We start from the raw sequence: 17,455 nt of genomic DNA on the forward strand, positions 1-17,455 counted from the left end.
TATATTGCGATGGTGAACCGCTGAACCAGATGAAAGTCTTTTTTTGAGGCGGCCCTTGAGAGCGTCCCACCTTTAGGCAGGTCAACATGCACAGATAAAAACAAAAATGATTTCTTTAGCAAACAGCACTGTTTAATTCATCCCAACGACAATAAACACGAGCTGAATTTCAAAAGTCTGAACTACACATTGAACTGAAACACATACAGAGAACCCTGCTGATACATTTTTGAAGGGACTGTACTAAGCAACAAACTTAAGAGCTGGGAAATGAGAGCTGAAAAGAGGAAATATTTAAAAAAAATTAGTGCTGAACTGCACAGAATTTATTTCAATTCTTACGCTTGAAAAAACTGCGTTTCTGAATGATTTACCCATTGCAGGTAAGCATGAAAAGCTTTTCGAGCACCTCCAGCATCATGTCCTCTAAAACAATTATGTGCCACCGTGGCCAAAACCTCACAAGCGATCACTTTTGCCAATACCTTCGTGAGAGTGTCCTCAGATGTGTCATTGTCGCTGCGCGGTAATATAGCACTATTTGCATAGTGTCGGACTTCCGTGGCTCATAATAGATGACTGAAGACTTCGCAAAAATGAATGAATGCCCAAAAGCGATCATCCAAGAAAAGGATGCCTGCTAGACCAGCTTCTAAACTTCGCCGCTGGTGCTCGCATTGGCACATTCAGCCTTGATCTAGTCGATGGATAGAATCGTAGACGTGAGAATGGCATCGTCTACAGAAATGTGATCAATATATGCAATTCTGTTTGCACCAACAGTTGGAGGCGTGAAAAAACTAAGCAAATTCAGCACACTCGCACCATGCTTGCACGACCACTACGACGAATGAATTACCCCTAAGAAAAACAAAGCCATAGCAAAAACACAGCGGACTCCTTCGACAAATAACGATGAGTCCACATGCGACAGTGGCAACAAATGCCAACCTCTAAGGCAGGTGTCTCAAAGACATGGCCCGCGAACCTTTTTCTAGCGGCCCGTGAATTCACAAAGAATAAACTTTTGTGAGTTTTCTTGGAAACAATCCGGCGCGCACACAAAATACGAAGACGAAAGGCGAGAAGACAAACTGGCGCGACAAACCAACTCGCCCAGCTCTCCATATTGTTACATTACTTTTGTGAGTTTGTTACATGCTATTCAAATTATTTTCCCGCCTATTGCGATTAACAATGCTTTGTTCGGTGGGGCTGCCGAGACGCGATTGATCTCAAGCGTTTTTCTGCTGGGCACCCATACGGTCACTATGTTGAAACATCACCATTGAACAAAATCTCTTTCAGAATTTTAGTCATTCTGCAGATCGGTATCGATATATTTCTTGCAACCAACGTCAAATCCCCTGTGGATATGACCCATACATGAGATATGGCACAGGCATTCTTGAAAATAACAATGTTATGTGACATTTTGTGCAAATCTCTCCCCGCTCCGACTTTCTTCACTGTCCCGGCCCTTGTTGCACTAAATTTCGAGAAAGCGGCCCACTACCTGAGATGAGTTTGAGACCCCTGCTCTAACGCCTCACTTTAGCGAGCACCAAAAACGAGTTTACAACCAATTATGCCATAGACGTCAGCTCTCCAATAGGAATCGCAAAGGCTCTTTTGGTCGAGAGAACCAGAAGTATTTTATGGGTGTCCCTGCAACAACTCATGCAGCTAGCCAATCTTACGGACAAGCCAAGACAAGCCGGCCGGAAAGTTAACATGGCCACTCTCTTCCGGCCAGCTCTGAGCGTACTTTGCGATGTGATGAGATTCCCAATATATTGGACCCTATGGAAGCTATCCTGGGACTAGCGCAAAACGATGCACCAGCCAGGAAAACGCAGCGAGGAACATATCAGCGGGGCTCTACTGTGCCAAGTGCAAGCTTAAAAATAATATTGAAACTATGTCTATGTCAACATGGAAGTAGTAAATGATAACACTGCAGCATTAACCACATTAATATTATTTAGAATAACAAAGAGCGGAGCTAGTTGGTAAGTATTCATTCTAAAAAGACAGAACAGTTCAAATGCCTTAACAGTTACTTCCATGTAGACCCCCACGCGTGCCAGTTTGCCTGTTGCGTGAGCATGCGCAGATAAGCTTTCACGCCTTCTTTTTTTCCGCCGTAGTGCGTCTCTTCAGTTGTTAGTCGGCGTTTGTGGTGTCCTGACTTTTCTTGCGTCCGTCTTTGCACGCCCTATATTTTCAGAATGAAATATTGCCCAGGCAGCGCGCCGGCGTTGGTCCAATCTCGGTCCAACGTCGTCAAACATCGGCACTGACATTGGGCCGACGTCGGCATTTCGGTCAAGTGCAACTTCTTCCGACGTTGGGCCGGTGTTCATGCCGACGTTGGGCCGACGTCGTGCCGTTGTATTTGCCGATATGCAGCCAACACTGGGCCGCTGTCGATATGCCGGCAATGGGCCGTCGTATCGTCAAAGTAGTTGCCGATGTGTGTCCAGCATCGGGCCGTTCCAGGGCATGTTGCAGCCAATAAAATGCCAGTAATATTCCGATGTTCGCTGCGCGACGAATATTGGCTACCAGTGGCTTGCTGATATCGAACCATTATTATTATGGACCTTTTGCTACTGGCATTTTTGCCAGTAGGCTCTACAATACGCATCGAGAACTTGGCCTGGCAGCTCAGCAGCCCCGTACAAGCTCTGTGGTGCAATTTACTCGAAGGCGACAGACTATTGCATGCCCTAGTGTCTAAACGCACTGCACTATGCTTCTAAATCGTATACTTGTGAATTTTTTGCTTGCATTACCCTTCCCCTGGCCACACGTAGGGCATAAAACTGCACGAAGTCCAGCTTTCCTTAACATATTCCTTCTCTGTCTTGCTGGCAAGTGCCCCCTTCGTTGTTCCATCAAATAGCTAAAAAAACATTGACTAAAATAACTGCTGGATGCAGATATCCTGCACACAAGCAATTTAAAAATGAGAATACTAGAAGACACTTTAGAAAACTTTATTTATAGAAGTATAAGACAGACCATTTATTTTCCAGTGCAGTTTTTCAAGTTACTGTAGGTAATTAAGCAACACAGCCAAAAGTAGGGGAGCCCAGCAAGGCTCCATGGGCATAGGGTTGGCCAGGGCTGCGGGGACAGGGCGCTGATGACTGCTGGCTGGCCGGAACCTCACAAGCAGCGGCAGGGGATGAGGTAATGATGGTGGGCTGCCCAGAGTCCTGAAATCAGTGATCAGCTGCTACACTATGAATGCATCTGTGCAGTGCCTCTCCATGCCTCCATTCAGGTCAACAGACTTTGGCAGCCACTTTTTGATGGAGTGCTGTGCTTCTGGCAGTATTTTTTTCCTTTTTTCACAGACACCTGCATAAAAGAATAGAAATAAAGACCATAAAATAAGTATTAGACACTGCTGTAGAACAGACATGCAAGATAAGACAACGAAAAACAACGACTGCAGAAGTCGTATTGCACTATCAAGAACAAATGCCACATATCTTTTCAAAAAGAAATGAACAGCTACTTCAACAGTCCTTGTGAAAATAATTGGCAGTAGGTTTCAATTAAAGTTCGTTGAAACAAGTTTGCGTGATTAATTTACAAGTGGACACAAGGGCTTCATTATTTGGAAACATGCCTTACGGTGTTGCAAGCCAGATGAACAACCCTGCAGCTATTGGTCATGGCTCTATACATTTACACAAAGGACAACAGAATACACACAAGTGCACGAACTTTCAACTCTGCGTTATTCACTGGCACATATCACCACACGTCGTGCCACTTACATCCCAGCAGTGGGCAATCCACTCTCGATACCGTCGATTCCGTCGAAGGTATTCACACTACGAGAGTCTGTGTTGCTTCGGAGAATTCAGACAGGAACACTCCTTACTCCTTTCTTGCTTAACCGATTTCACAGGGGTGGCACACCACCACCCGTAACCGGTGTCTGCTCCACATGCAACTGCCGTTCGGACCTCAACCGCCTGTGTTGGGAGTGCCCCCTCTACATCTCACCCCGGGTTCGTGCCCTGGCCACCATATAGCGGGGACCCTGGCCTTTCTCTCTCCGGACATGGGCCTGTCCGGATCCCACACTTCCGGATCGGGCCATCGAGCTCTGGCGAGCACTCCTCTTGTTCCTCCAGGACCCGGCGGCACCACCGGTCGGCGATCGGCTCCGCGACAGCCACAAGATTGAAGCGGCCCCCACTTAGCTGCCTCCAGACCGTCTTTTAATAAAGCGGAGGCAGCTCTACCACTTCCTTCTACCCTAATAACGCTTCCCTTTTCCACTGCAGCGCCTTTGGCTCATTTCAAAGTGGAACAAGCGTGGTTTCATTCATTCACATCACTACACAACAGGATGACTGATCAGCAAATACAACACGAGATGAAAAAATCAATGCAAACTACATTTTTGCACTAACACTTGTGGCTCGATGCAAGGCTCCTCTATGAATCTTATGTAGTATCTCCCAATGACATGGAAGGTGTGCTGCCGCAGTTTCCCAAGTCATTCCTTGTGCATTAAATAAACCTCAGAAATTTTACGTCCTTTTTGAGACCTGCATCGATCCAAGACCTTGGTTTCGTTGAGAGGCTTCCAGCTGCATCCTGTGCAGTGTGATAACAAGCATCCTGGCAACTGGAGCATTCCTTTCGCTTATGTATGCTCTGTTTACCCTTGAAGAGTCAATGCCGTAGATGTAAAGCAGCACCAACAAGTCCCAAATGATCACTGCCGTACATGTATGGTGCTATCTGTGTGCTTGAAAAACATGCCACTTCAATATTATTGTTGCCAAGCAAGTGCTGTCAACCTATGGAGAAGCAGGATCTTTTTTGTCGCAACGTTGACCTTTCGTTTCTACTCCAAGGTCTAGTTAGGCCGCCACATCGGCTATTGCTTGCACGTGCACAGTGACAAGTTTGGTTTTGTCTCGCAGGCAGGTTTTGTTTGTTGCGCCAGCAAAATCTCATGTCTAATCAAACTTGTAACCAAATCACCTGACCTAGCTTGTTTAGTGCTTACAGGGATGAGATTTCAGACATTAGCAGGTGAACTATGGTACTGAAAAACAATGCCGTTGCACACAAATGCTACCATGCCTGCATGTTCGGTGTCTTGGAGTGCACACTTTTATTAGCCTATGAAACATATTTATTCCAATAAAAAAGTTTTCATTATTAGCATAGGTTTCTTAATTTTGTTGCTGCTGAATAAGCAACGTACCTGTACCCAGTCATGGGCACGTTAGCAGTAAAAAGTAACAGTGTTACAGTTACAGCTAGCTAAGCCAAAAAAGTAACTCTGTAACAGTTACAGCGTTTTGAAAGGCAACCTGTTACAGTTACAGTTACTGCAAAAAAGTAACGTTGTTACTTTTCTGTTACTGTATAAAATTATAGATCACAAATCAAATGATGTGTAGTGTTCCTACCTAAAATAACGGAACAGCATTAAAGCTTCAATATGGAACTGGCGTCCATCTTACTCCGCTATATTTTCAACTTCATCCTCCTTTTCTTTCCTGCCCCGGCCCTCGTGCTTCTTCATCTTCTGTCCAAAGGCTCATACCGCTTCACCCTTCCCGCTTTCTTTTAATTACCCCTCTTGGGGTAATACTTGAAGACATTCCCAATTGAAGCACATTCAACTGATCCACGTTCACCAGTGTACCAGACAGTCTTCAAAATTCCGTTCTGGGTGGCTGTCTTGGTCACAGAGTAAGGCCCGTAAACTTTGGCACTGGAATCTCTTATTCCTTTTCTCACTAGTACGAGGTCGGTGACTTGAATGTCTGGCATGTCTGCTCGATGCCTCTTGTCGAAATTCTTTTTCATTCGTTTTCGGTACCTCTCCTCCTGTGATTTTTGTTGCCTCTCCTCTACAATCTTGAGGTTTTCCGAGAGTCCCAACTCACGGTCTGCCTGCAGAATAGGGGTTTCTCCTGTAGAAGCGTACTGTGGACTGCACCCCAAGGCACTTGTGTAGGATCGGTTATGATGTTTTATGGCTGCTTCTAAGGAACATTTCCATCCACCAGGAAAACTATCGTATATCTTGATGTACTGTTTCACGTCCCGTATGGCACGTTCTGCAAGCCCATACGCCGCAGGATGGTATGGCGCACAGAACTTGATCGATACATTGTGATGCCGAGCCCATCTTGCTAGCTTTTCACTCTTGAACGCGGGGCCGTTATCGCATACGATTGTGCGCGTAGTTCTAAACATGTCTCTTTCGAGAAGGGTTATGACGCTATTTGCATATTCTTTTCCTGCTCGTGCCGCGACCATCCTGGTGCATTCATCTATGGCCAGCAGAAAAGCTAGCGTTTTTCTGACTCCTTCCCGTTTCTTGTTAAGTTCGGCGAAATCCGGGTGAACTACATCAAAAGGCACGTTCGAGTGGCAAGGTAGTATCATGGTGTCCGTAGGCTGTTTATACTTTGTGTACTTGACACACATGGCATGAACGAACGTACTGACTGACGTCTTTCTTAATGTGAGGCCACGTAAACCTCTTGACCAACTTGTTGTAGGTACGCCAAAATCCGCCGTGTCCTCCAGATTCTGGGCTATCGTGGTACAAGTAAAGCACTTTAGAAACAAGAGTTGGTGGGACTTGATACCGACCTTCAGTAAAAACCAGTTGTTCTGAGCCTTCCCACACCTTCACTTCATTAATTTCTTCAGATTGTTCTGTGTTTTGTACCATCAATCTTGATAGAGCATCTGCATCGGTTAAGAGCGGTCCTGGTCGGTGCGCGATGGTGAAGTCAAATTGCTGCAAGCAATTCACCCATCTGGCGATACGCCCTTTAGTTTGGGTCATATTCAAGAGATGAGTGAGTGCCTGGTGATCGGTGAACAAAGTGAACTTCGTACCTTCCAGGTACGTGCGGAAGTAGTCAGCGGCCTTCAGAACAGCCAGTGCTTCCTTTTCCGTTGTAGTGTAGTTTGTTTCAGACGGCTTGAAAGTGTAACTGTAGTAACCTACTACGGGTCGCTTTTCTCGGCCAGATGCTTCAATACATTTTTGATACAACACTGCACCAGTCCCATAATGTGAGGCGTCAGTGTTCAAGGGTAAAGTGAAGTCTGGTATGCGCAGAACTGGTTCAGAAGAAATTCTGTGCACCAAGTCACGGTACACTCTCTCACATTCGTCACTCTATTCAAAGGGAACTTCTTTCTGCGTTAAGCGCGTGAGGCATCTAGTATTGACAGCAAGGTCCTTTATGAAAGATCGGAAATGTCCTGCCAATCCCAAAAACATACGCAGTGAATGGACGTCATATGGTTTCTTCAACTGGGAGATCTTCTCGACGGACTCTTGTTTTGTGCTTTTGGTGTTCCCATCGAAGACTCTTCCAAGAAACACAACTTTTTGTTGAAAGAATGCACTCTTCTTAAAACTAACCTTGAGATGTGCCAAGCTCAAGGCGTTTAACACCTGAGACAGATGGTCCTGATGCTCAGCCTCTGTTTTGGAGAAGACTATAATGTCGTCTATGTACACATTACAAAAAACACCAAGGAATGGCTTTAGGACGTCGTTCATGATCTTCTGGAACCACGCTGGCGAGTTTTTCCAGCCGAAAGGAAGCCGGTTATATTCGTAGAGATCGAATGGCGTGATAAAAGCGGTGTACATTTTTGTTTCTTCGGTTAGTGGGATCTGCCAGAAACCTTTGCATAAATCGATGCGGGAAAAATGTCGGCAGCCCCCCGGTCTCATCTATAATTGTGTCGATCTTCGGCATAGGAAATGGTATGAGTTCTGTCTGACGATTGAGAACACTGTAGTCGGTGCATAATCTGAAGGTTCCGTCTTCTTTCGGTGCGATCGTTATGGGAGAAGCGAAGGGTGATACCGAAGGTCGTATGATAGCATCTAGCATCTCCTGCAACTATTTCTTGAGCCACATCTTTCGCTCCCTTGACATATTGTAAGGTGCTTTTCGGATGACGGTCTTGTCAGCGAGTTCGAAAGGAACCTTGTGTGACTTCATCGCCTGAGGATAGCTTCCTATGCATACAAGTTCAGGGTAGGTCGTTGTGATATCCTCCGCGCACTTGACAACTCGTAGATTATCTTGTGTACCATGATTTGTCTCGTTCCTTGCTACTCCTTCGACTAGAACCACATCGTCCCAGTACACGTTGATCTTTAGTTTCTTTATATCTCGTCTTGATAGCAAAAAGTCGTACGTCACCCCCTCTATCACCAACACTTCGCTCTCTATTTTCTGACCTTAGAACTCGATGTTTACAAAGGCCCACTGATCATGCAACGTTACTTTTCCATCATAGCCTTGTACTCGTAGGATTCTTCCACTATGCAAGCGACTTGCATCCACCAGCTTGGCATTTATAATAGACACAGAAGCACCGCTGTCTACCAGAGCCATCATAGGTTTGTTTCCTACTTACTTTGACGGGAATGTGAAGTAGGCTAGAGCAACTTAAATAAACAGTCTCATTTGGAGTCATCGGATCGGACTGATCACCCTCGTTTATTAGTTTTTTTTCTGTCGAATACTCCTGAGCTTTAGTGTCGATATTATTCACTCGACCTCTTGGAACGCGCCAGGGCAAGTTATCTGTGCTACTTGCGAGGTGACTCGGTTCTCGCTGAGCGCGGCTTGACCAGTCCGCTTTACTCCGACTGAAACAGCTTCTTGACTCGGCGGTTATGCTTGTTTCCGAAGCTGATGGTATGTTCTGAAGACACGCGAGGAGGTCATCTAGAGTTTTTGGCGACAGTATTTGCACTTGCTTCAACACGTTAGTGTGCAATCCATGCATTATTAAGGCAACTACGGCTGTAGATGGAAGCAAAGGCTCAGCCAGCTTTAAAAGACGGCGTTTCTCAAAGAAGTAGTCGACAAGGCAGCTTTGCTAAGACTTGAAATTAAGCGCTGTGTTCCATCTTTCTACTGGATTGCTTCGGAATGCAGTCAAAAACTTTTTCCTCCACTGGCTCCAAGAGTCGTCGCTGTCTTCCAGAATGCATGTTTCATACCACTTTCGCGCAATACCTCTCAAGTAAACGCGCATGTTGGTGATTTTAGCCTCATCAGAGAGCCACTTGTTTTTTCCAGCGGCATATTCGTAGAAATCAAGCCAACTTTCTGGACTTGAAGACACACCGTCGAAGGCATCAGGTTCTATGAATTTAGGCATCGGTTTCTCAGCATTCAGATAGCTTATAAAAGATGTCATTGTTTGGTTTTGTTGAACCATCTGTTCCTTTTGCAGCTGAAGAGCTTTCAAAACGAGGCTCACCTCTTCTGTCGAAGATCGTGATCCTGAGTCTTTTCGACGCGCTGGTTCAATAACTAGGTCGCTGAAGGTCGCCACAAGCAAGTTCACTTTCACAGCACCTTTCCGTCGTAGTTCAGTAGTGTCCACGGCTGCCTTTTCCACAACCAGGTTCACGAGTTCTTCCGAGCTGAGCTCACGAGGTAGGTCTACCGCTGCTTCGTCTTGAACTTGGTACTTCGAAAAGATGATCTTCTCCTCGGAGGTCTCGTCAATGAAGAACGTCACCCACATGATGGCTTCCATGGCCGGCTGCGCCAAAATAATGTAGTGTTCCTACCTCAAATACCGGAACAGCATTAAAGCTTCAGTATGGAACTGGCGTCCATCTTAATCCGCTTTATTTTCAACTTCATCCTCCTTTTCTTTCCTGCCCAGGCCCTCGTGCTTCTTCATCTTCTCTCCGAAGGCTTATACCGCTTCATGATGGAATTTATTTATTAATGTATGAAGGCATGCGGGTAGACGAAATTGAAGAAGTAACTCTGTAACAGTTACAGAGTTTTCAAAAGTAATCTGTTAGTTACTGTGAAAAAGTAACGCTGTTACTTTTCCGTGACTGTATAAGACAATAGATCACAAGTCAAATGAGAGAATTTATTTATTAAAGCATGAAGGCATGCTTGTAGTCAAAATTGCACGTAGTGAAAACGTAGACAACTGAAACCTAATTGGGCCCGACACAAGCAATCATTTTGTACGCCTCATACTTGTAGTGGAAAACGTGGTGGAATGACGGCAGTAAGAAGCGCATGCGAAGTGCAATGGGGAGTGCATCACTAGTGGAGACAACATGCATTGTGTCTGCTCCGTATGTTTCAGATGTGGCAGACTGTTCGGAGAACTTCGCGTCCACTGGGCATACAAACTGTTCTTAAGCCCCGTTATAATACCGTGGGACATGTGTTCCCGAAATCCAAACACCACCCACCTGCGGACGATCATGGGGATGTCATCCAAAAGCACGATGCGGGAATTCAGACACATCGGCGAAACATGCAGGAAAGCATTAACGAGGCCTAAAGAACACAAGCGGAATGTTGCTAAAGCAACCAATTCAATGCGTTTAAGATTGAGCTTGTTGGACACTGCTGGATGGCAGGGAATAGCTTTGACCTAAACAATGTGACGACGCTGGTTTGTGAACGAAGGCGGGGGAAAGAACTTCTGGAATCGTGGTTCATTCTCCGTGGCGCATCGGCTTGCAAAAACAACTGCGGCCCCCCACTGGACATTTACAAGGACATGCGTGACTGGCGGAGTGGTTGACCTCGGCTCAATATTTTTTTTTCTTTTTTGTTGCCAGTGTATACTGAGGATGCCACCTGCATATGAGGTGAAACGTCTGTCATTTTTTAGAAATTTGCTGTGTTAAGTCAGAGTAAACATTTTACAATCAGTTCCAAAGAAGTTTTAAAAAATCGCTTGGCTAGTTCATGGTATTTCTGCCTCTTAGCCGTTTCGCGTTCGGCTGCTTTCTAGCGACCTGTCAAAAACGATTACCTCAGAGCCTCAGACGAAGGAGACTGTAAACTAGGCATCCTAATGCTTCACCTGTGCACCAAGAACAGAGCTAGATGCTCAAGTGACAAAGGCGATATATATATATGCGGAAAAAAATGGACGTCAACTTAGCAGCTGTTCAGTTGCAACATGATTGATTTACATGTTGCGTTAATGACTGACCTCTGACCTTGGTCTTCTACAGGGAAGAAAATTCTCTTAGTGACCCCCTCTCCTGAACTGCAAGGGGTGCCCTATTCAGGAAAGTTGAGAGGTTGAAAGGATATGGTAAAGAAAGTTAGAAAAAACGAAAGGCCTCTAACGAGTGTTGCTGTTGGATAATTTTTTATAAAGGCAGAAGCAACTGTAACGGTATTTGCCGTTACAGTTACAAGTTACTGAAAAAAATAACTAGTTAGCAGTAACTCATTAGGGGTAACTAGTTACTGTCCATGACTGCCTGCACCTATGGAAAATAATGCCACTTCATGGTCACTCTAAAGAAAAACTTGAGTAATTTTTATTTAGGTGGCCTAAAGACTCGCAATACACAATAAAAAATGTCAATCATCAATGACCACATTTGGGAAAAATGTTCGAGCCTCACAAGGCCACAAACAATTAAGTAGATCAGCCTGCCTCCCTAGGAGAAACTTTCTATCCATGAAAAGGGTATGCTAGAAAATGTTGCAGGCACATTTCAAATATGTACCTCTATGCTTTATTACAGACAACAAAACGGAATCGGGCTTGTGGGTCTTGATTCCTAATGTATGGAATTGCACAGTGCGGAATACGGGACGAAACACTTGAAGAAGCACACAAGGACAGCGCTGACTCTCAACCAAGGTTTATTGCACACGACACATGCGCATGAAAAAATACTGATGAGGAAGAGAAAGGAAAAACAAGAAGAACCTCAATGTCTTTACCGTCTGTGCGTGGCTTTCAGGAATTGAACTTCTTTATCACCTAAGGTGATAGAAGGCTGGCTGATACACTGCTCCCTATATTTGTTAATGTGGTACGTCTCTAGGATAAGTCTTTTGTTCGTGTTACTGTGCCTGTCTATCACTTCCGTCTTGTTGAAAATTGGGTTGCATTGATGCTGTGTGCAATGAGCTACCAAGTTTGATAATCGGTCATTCTTTTCGCGTTTCCTCTGGTGATCCCGTAATATAACATTTGCGCACCCACTAGTCTGATCGATAGAAGTACTGTCACATGACAAAGGGATCTTGTATACTACTTCTGTAGCACACGGAGTGAAGCTGCTTCTGTGCTTCACGCCACATTCACCTTTCTTTTTGGTTTTGCCTTCTGCCCTGCGCTTAACACGCGCGCAAATGCTGCCCAGATTCTTGGTAGCCGTAAAAACCACCTTCACATCGTATCTGGATGCTGCATTCTTAAGGTTATGCGCCATCTTGTCAACGTAGGGCAGCGGGGCGATGCGGCTTTCATTACCTTTCCCTCGGTCATCGCGTTTACTGGATTGTTTGATCCATCACGCCACCTTCTCACAGGATCTAGTTACCAAATAATCCGGAAACCCTACATTTTTGCAACCTCTGGATCTCAGCATGAACACTGCTCTGCATCGTGTGTACACATGACTGAGACACGGCTGCCCGTACCAAAGATGCAGCCAACCCATCTTTAACCACTTTGGAATGAGGTGATGTGTAAGTCAATAGCGGTTTTTGCGACCTGGGCACGTCCTGCCTGCACACATGCTCCGGGTAAAAAGTTAGCCTTAGTTATAAAAACTGAAGGATTGATTCTTGTGGCAGTTCTGCCGTAAAGTTAAGTCCACTTCCGCTTTCAGTGTTGACAGGACGACTCAGGACAGATCAGATGGTGTGGCGGTCAAAGTATTTCGGTACATTGACGATTATCTATTCCTTTGTGAAGGGAACCATGTCAACAAAAGGATGGGATATATTCACCAGATATTTAATGCGAGCGAAAGCGGACTTAACTTTACAAGAGAACTGCCCCAGGAATCAATCCTTCAGTTTTTAGACGTAAGGCTAACTTTTTACCCGGAGCATGTGTGCTGTCATTACGCGCCCAGGTCGCAAAAACTTATTTTTTCTTACAATCAGCTCATTCCAAAGTGATTAAAGATGGATTGGCTGCATCTTTGGCACGGGCGGCTGTGTCCAATTCATGTGTACACACGGCGCACAGCAGTGTTCATGCTGAGATCCATAGGTTGCAAAAAGTAGGGTTTCCGGATTATTTGGTCAATAGATCCTGTGAGAAGGTGGCGAGATACATCAAACAATCCAGTACACACGAGGATCGAGGGAAAGATAAAGAAAGCCGCATCGCCCCGCTGCCCTACGTTCACAAGATGGCTAACCTTAAGAATGTAGCATCCAGATATGATGTGAAAGTGGTTTTTATGGCTCCCAAGAAGCTGGGCAGCATTTGCGTGCGTCTTAAGCGCAGGGCAGAAGGCAAAACCAAAAAGAAAGGTGAATGTGGTGTGAAACACTGAAGCACCTTCATTCCGTGTGCTACAGAAGTAGTATACAAAATCCCTCTGTCATGCAGCAGTAGTTATATCGGTTAGACTGGTAGGTGCGCAAATGTTCCGTTACGGGAGCACCAGAGGAAATGCGAAAATAATGACCGGTTATCAAACTTGGTAGCTCATTGCACACAGCATTAATGCAAGCCACTGTTCAACAGGACGGAAGTGACAGATAGGCACAGTAACATTAACAAAAGACTTATCCTAGAGACGTACCACATTAACAAATATAGGGAGCAGTGTATCAGCCAGCGTTCTATCACCTTAAAGGGACACTAAATGCAAATATTAGGTCAACATTGATTTTGTTGAAATTGCGGTCCAGAAACCTCGCAGTGCTACTTTTATGCCAAGGAAGTGCTTATTTTATCACGAAAGTGTTTTATGCCGGGGTCCACCAAGACTTCAGTGACGTATTTCCGTCACGGAAATGACGTCGAAAAAATATACACAATAAGATGGCAAAGAAAAAATGGTACCGTCAACGGGCATCGAACCCACGACCGCTCGGTCCGCAACAACAGATGCCGGGAAAGCTATCCACTGCGCCACGGTCACAAACTGTGGAGGCTTTACGAACGCGCCTTTTATATCTACAACTCTCCCGGTCGGCTGGGTGGTGTTGACCTCTGGGAGTGGTAATGTAAAGTAATTCGTCATTGCTGTGGCCTCCGCGGCTAGCACCTGCAACGCGTTATGCGTCCCTCCCATTTGGCGCGTTTTCAATAGAAGTTGAATTTTGTCAATGCCTTAACACACCGCGCGGTGGCGACCTTTGCCCAAGTGTCGTAAAAGCCTCGGCGTCGCTCAGCATCGCGCTAATACAAACCAAAAATAGCTCTGCGACGAGCGCCTGCCTCACCTGGCAGACCGCGTTCCATGCTCGCGCGCTCGCCCCGAGAAAAATCGCGGACGGGTTACCAGGGCGGTACGACGCGCTTTGCGTTTCCCTCTAGTCCGGCCGTGGTGTTCAATCATATTTTAACATGCCGCGGGATGGCGACGAAGTTCTGCGTCCAATATGCGACGCTCTTCTGGCTATAACACCTCGTTCTCTGATTATGCTTTCACCGCTAACTACTACAGCTGCCACAAGGGTTTGTTTAATTATTTAGCAGGGACGTTAGTCGCCGGGATGGACATGTGCCACCAATCATCAAAGTGGGTGCATACACGTTAAACGGCGCCATTAGCTGCCAGACATCAATATACTTTGTGCAAACTGTCTTACATCAATGTACAGTAAGCATTCAGTTACTTCTGTAAGGGCACGCTTTACTTTCGTGTTATTCCGATTCCTAAGACGGAGGGATCAACCGTGTTTTTGAAATAAAGTCACGTTATAGCGATACGCATCACGTTAGCCCACTTCAAACCACTCGCCTGAAATCAGTCTTTCACACGTCACTGCTGCCGTGCCCAACGTTGCCTACCCTTACTGCGCGGCGGCGTGCACTGGCGGTGTGCACCATTCGGGCATCCGGCAACATCACATGCATGCGGCATTTTGTCGAATTTTCCGTCAGAGCGACTTTCACGAGCGCGCAAAAAACACGCGGCAGTATGCGATACCGAAACTACCACTGAGACGCGACCACGTGAGCGAAGCAGGGCACCAGGCGAAGCGCAGTTCGGTGAAAGCGGAACCTTTGAACCGCGCGCGACGTTCCCCATGGCAACGCCAAAGAGGTTCTTTTTTCCATAAATCAAACAGAAACGAACACATCATTTTATTACGTCTCTTGATGCATCGTAGGTTCTTTTTTTTATTGCGGCTAGTTTTATTACTACTTATTATTTTAAGCAGACTCTCATACGTCATCGGGATCATTCTGAAAATGTGCCGCTCGTGGCGCTCATCGTGTGATACATTTAGCTTAATTTCGCAGTAAGTAGGGCACTGCTGTTAATAATACTGCCGTTTTAGACGTTGTCATACATTGATCTTTCACGCTCACATAAATTGTTATTTGTCTTAAGTGTCCCTTTAAGTGACAAAGAAGTTCAATTCCTGAAAGCCACGCACAGACGGTAAACAGACTAAGGTTCTTGTTTTTCCTTTCTTTTTCCCATCAGTAATTTTTCTTGCGCATGTGTCGTGTGCAGTAAACCTCGTTCGAGAATCAGCGCTGTCCGTGTGTGCTCCTTCAAGTGTTTCGTCCCGTATTCCATGATGTGCAATTCCATACATTATGCATGGTATATAACACATTTTTCTTTTTCTTGCGTATTTATCTTCGTTCTTGTCTGCACAATCCTTTCAACTTTCAAGGACTTAAAAAAAAACCACTTTTGCTCCAGGCCTTTCATTAATCATTTTGAGGTCATGAGATTTTATGCACATAACGTGTGGCAGTTACCTTCGTTTTATGTTCACCATCCTCTGTACTGCTTTTTTACGTTACCTAAACTTGAAACTTTTTTTAGCCACGAGCATTACAAGTGACAGTGTTCCTACTGCCCTTAAGCTTCGCGACTTGCCACTACAGTCTACTTTAGATCCTAAAGCGACTAGGCTTTCTGGGGGCTTGGTTGTTATTGAGTGGAAATTGTTCTTTTTAATGCTTTTAAATGCACTGAATCCCATGGCAGAAAACTTGTTTTCCTCGTCGTTTTACGCTCCCAACTGTTAGCTGCTCTGCGCATAAACTCAAGGTCTGAAAATTGGAGGCCATCTTCATCTGGCATTTCAATCGTAAACTCCAGCCCTTGGTGTGTACGTGTGAACATTTAGACATTTTCTGTTTTAGTCTTCTCTACAAAGAGTGATATAAAAAAGAAATTAAAAATCAACGTAGGGAAACATTTAACTTCTCCAAAGCTATGTAGCTCATGCAGCTGCAGAAAAGAAAATGATGAAGGAAAAACCACTCAAAAAGCAAGCAGTCAGCGTGTAGCTGCCTAGGCCATATTTTTGGTTTGAGGCAAATTTTAAGAGGTGGATCGGCTTTTTGTAAAGGGAGTTTGGGCATATCGTGGTTTTACCAGGCACATCGACCACACAGCACCTGAATAGTAGCTTATACTTCAAAGTGAGCACAGACATCGGTTTGATCAAAACGAAGTGCACGCTAGGGTGTGCTGATGTGCATATCACAAAGAACATTCGTTGACGCATTCTTGCTGGGACGAGGAACACTTGACTATAGCTTGCAGAGTCATAAGAGTACATATGTAAAGTTTATTACACTGCTATAAAAAAGAAAAGCATACGTGCACCCCCGAGTAACAAGACAAAATGCACCACCACAGCTGCTCATGTAATACATTTACGTACAAGCTGTACCGTGTGATTGCTCACTAAGTCACTGCAGAACATTTGTTAGTGCATGTCTGGTACATTAAAATCACCAACTATCATAAATCGTGCATCTTTCTGTTCTCTAACCCATGCAATGTGTCTTGAGAAATACCCGCCTAGGTAGCTTGGCACATGAGGCATCGCGCAGCTAACCTCGAGGGAGCGGGTTCAATTCCCGGCCAGAGGGGTGGCATGTCGATAGGGTGCACGTTAAAGGTTAGGTGCACTTAAAGAATCCCAGATGGCCGAAATCAATCGCGAGTGTCCCCTATGATATAACTTGGTTTTGGCAAGTCACACTTCAGTGACCATTACTGTGCTATAAACGCTTCAATATATATTTTATCACCGTTCTTGGGTTTCACCTGTGGCACATGCCCGCACACGAAAGGTGTTGGTGGCGACGTCCCACAGGCGATGGGGGAAAGGGTTTCATAATGTATGTGACAGGCACGTCATGGTATTCATGTCGTGATATATCACATTCATCAGGCACTTATGTCCTCCTATGCCAATTTTCGTATATACCACGTTAGGCACATGACCACAACAGCACTGAAGTAGGCAGCTAGATATACGGACACATGGAAATGGCTAAAAGTAAGTGCCTGTGGTTCGCGAAGAAATGCTTCACATTTATTAAGAACACACACAAGTATTTGAAATGTGTCAACAATGTTATCTACAAGATCCCTTTCACGTGCGGAAAATCGTAGATAGGGTAAACAGGCCGATGTATTAATACTAGGCGACAGCTTGTATTGGGG

This window comes from Rhipicephalus sanguineus, chromosome 9 (genome assembly GCF_013339695.2).
Source record: "Rhipicephalus sanguineus isolate Rsan-2018 chromosome 9, BIME_Rsan_1.4, whole genome shotgun sequence".
In the NCBI taxonomy this organism is placed as follows: Eukaryota; Metazoa; Arthropoda; class Arachnida; order Ixodida; family Ixodidae; genus Rhipicephalus; species Rhipicephalus sanguineus.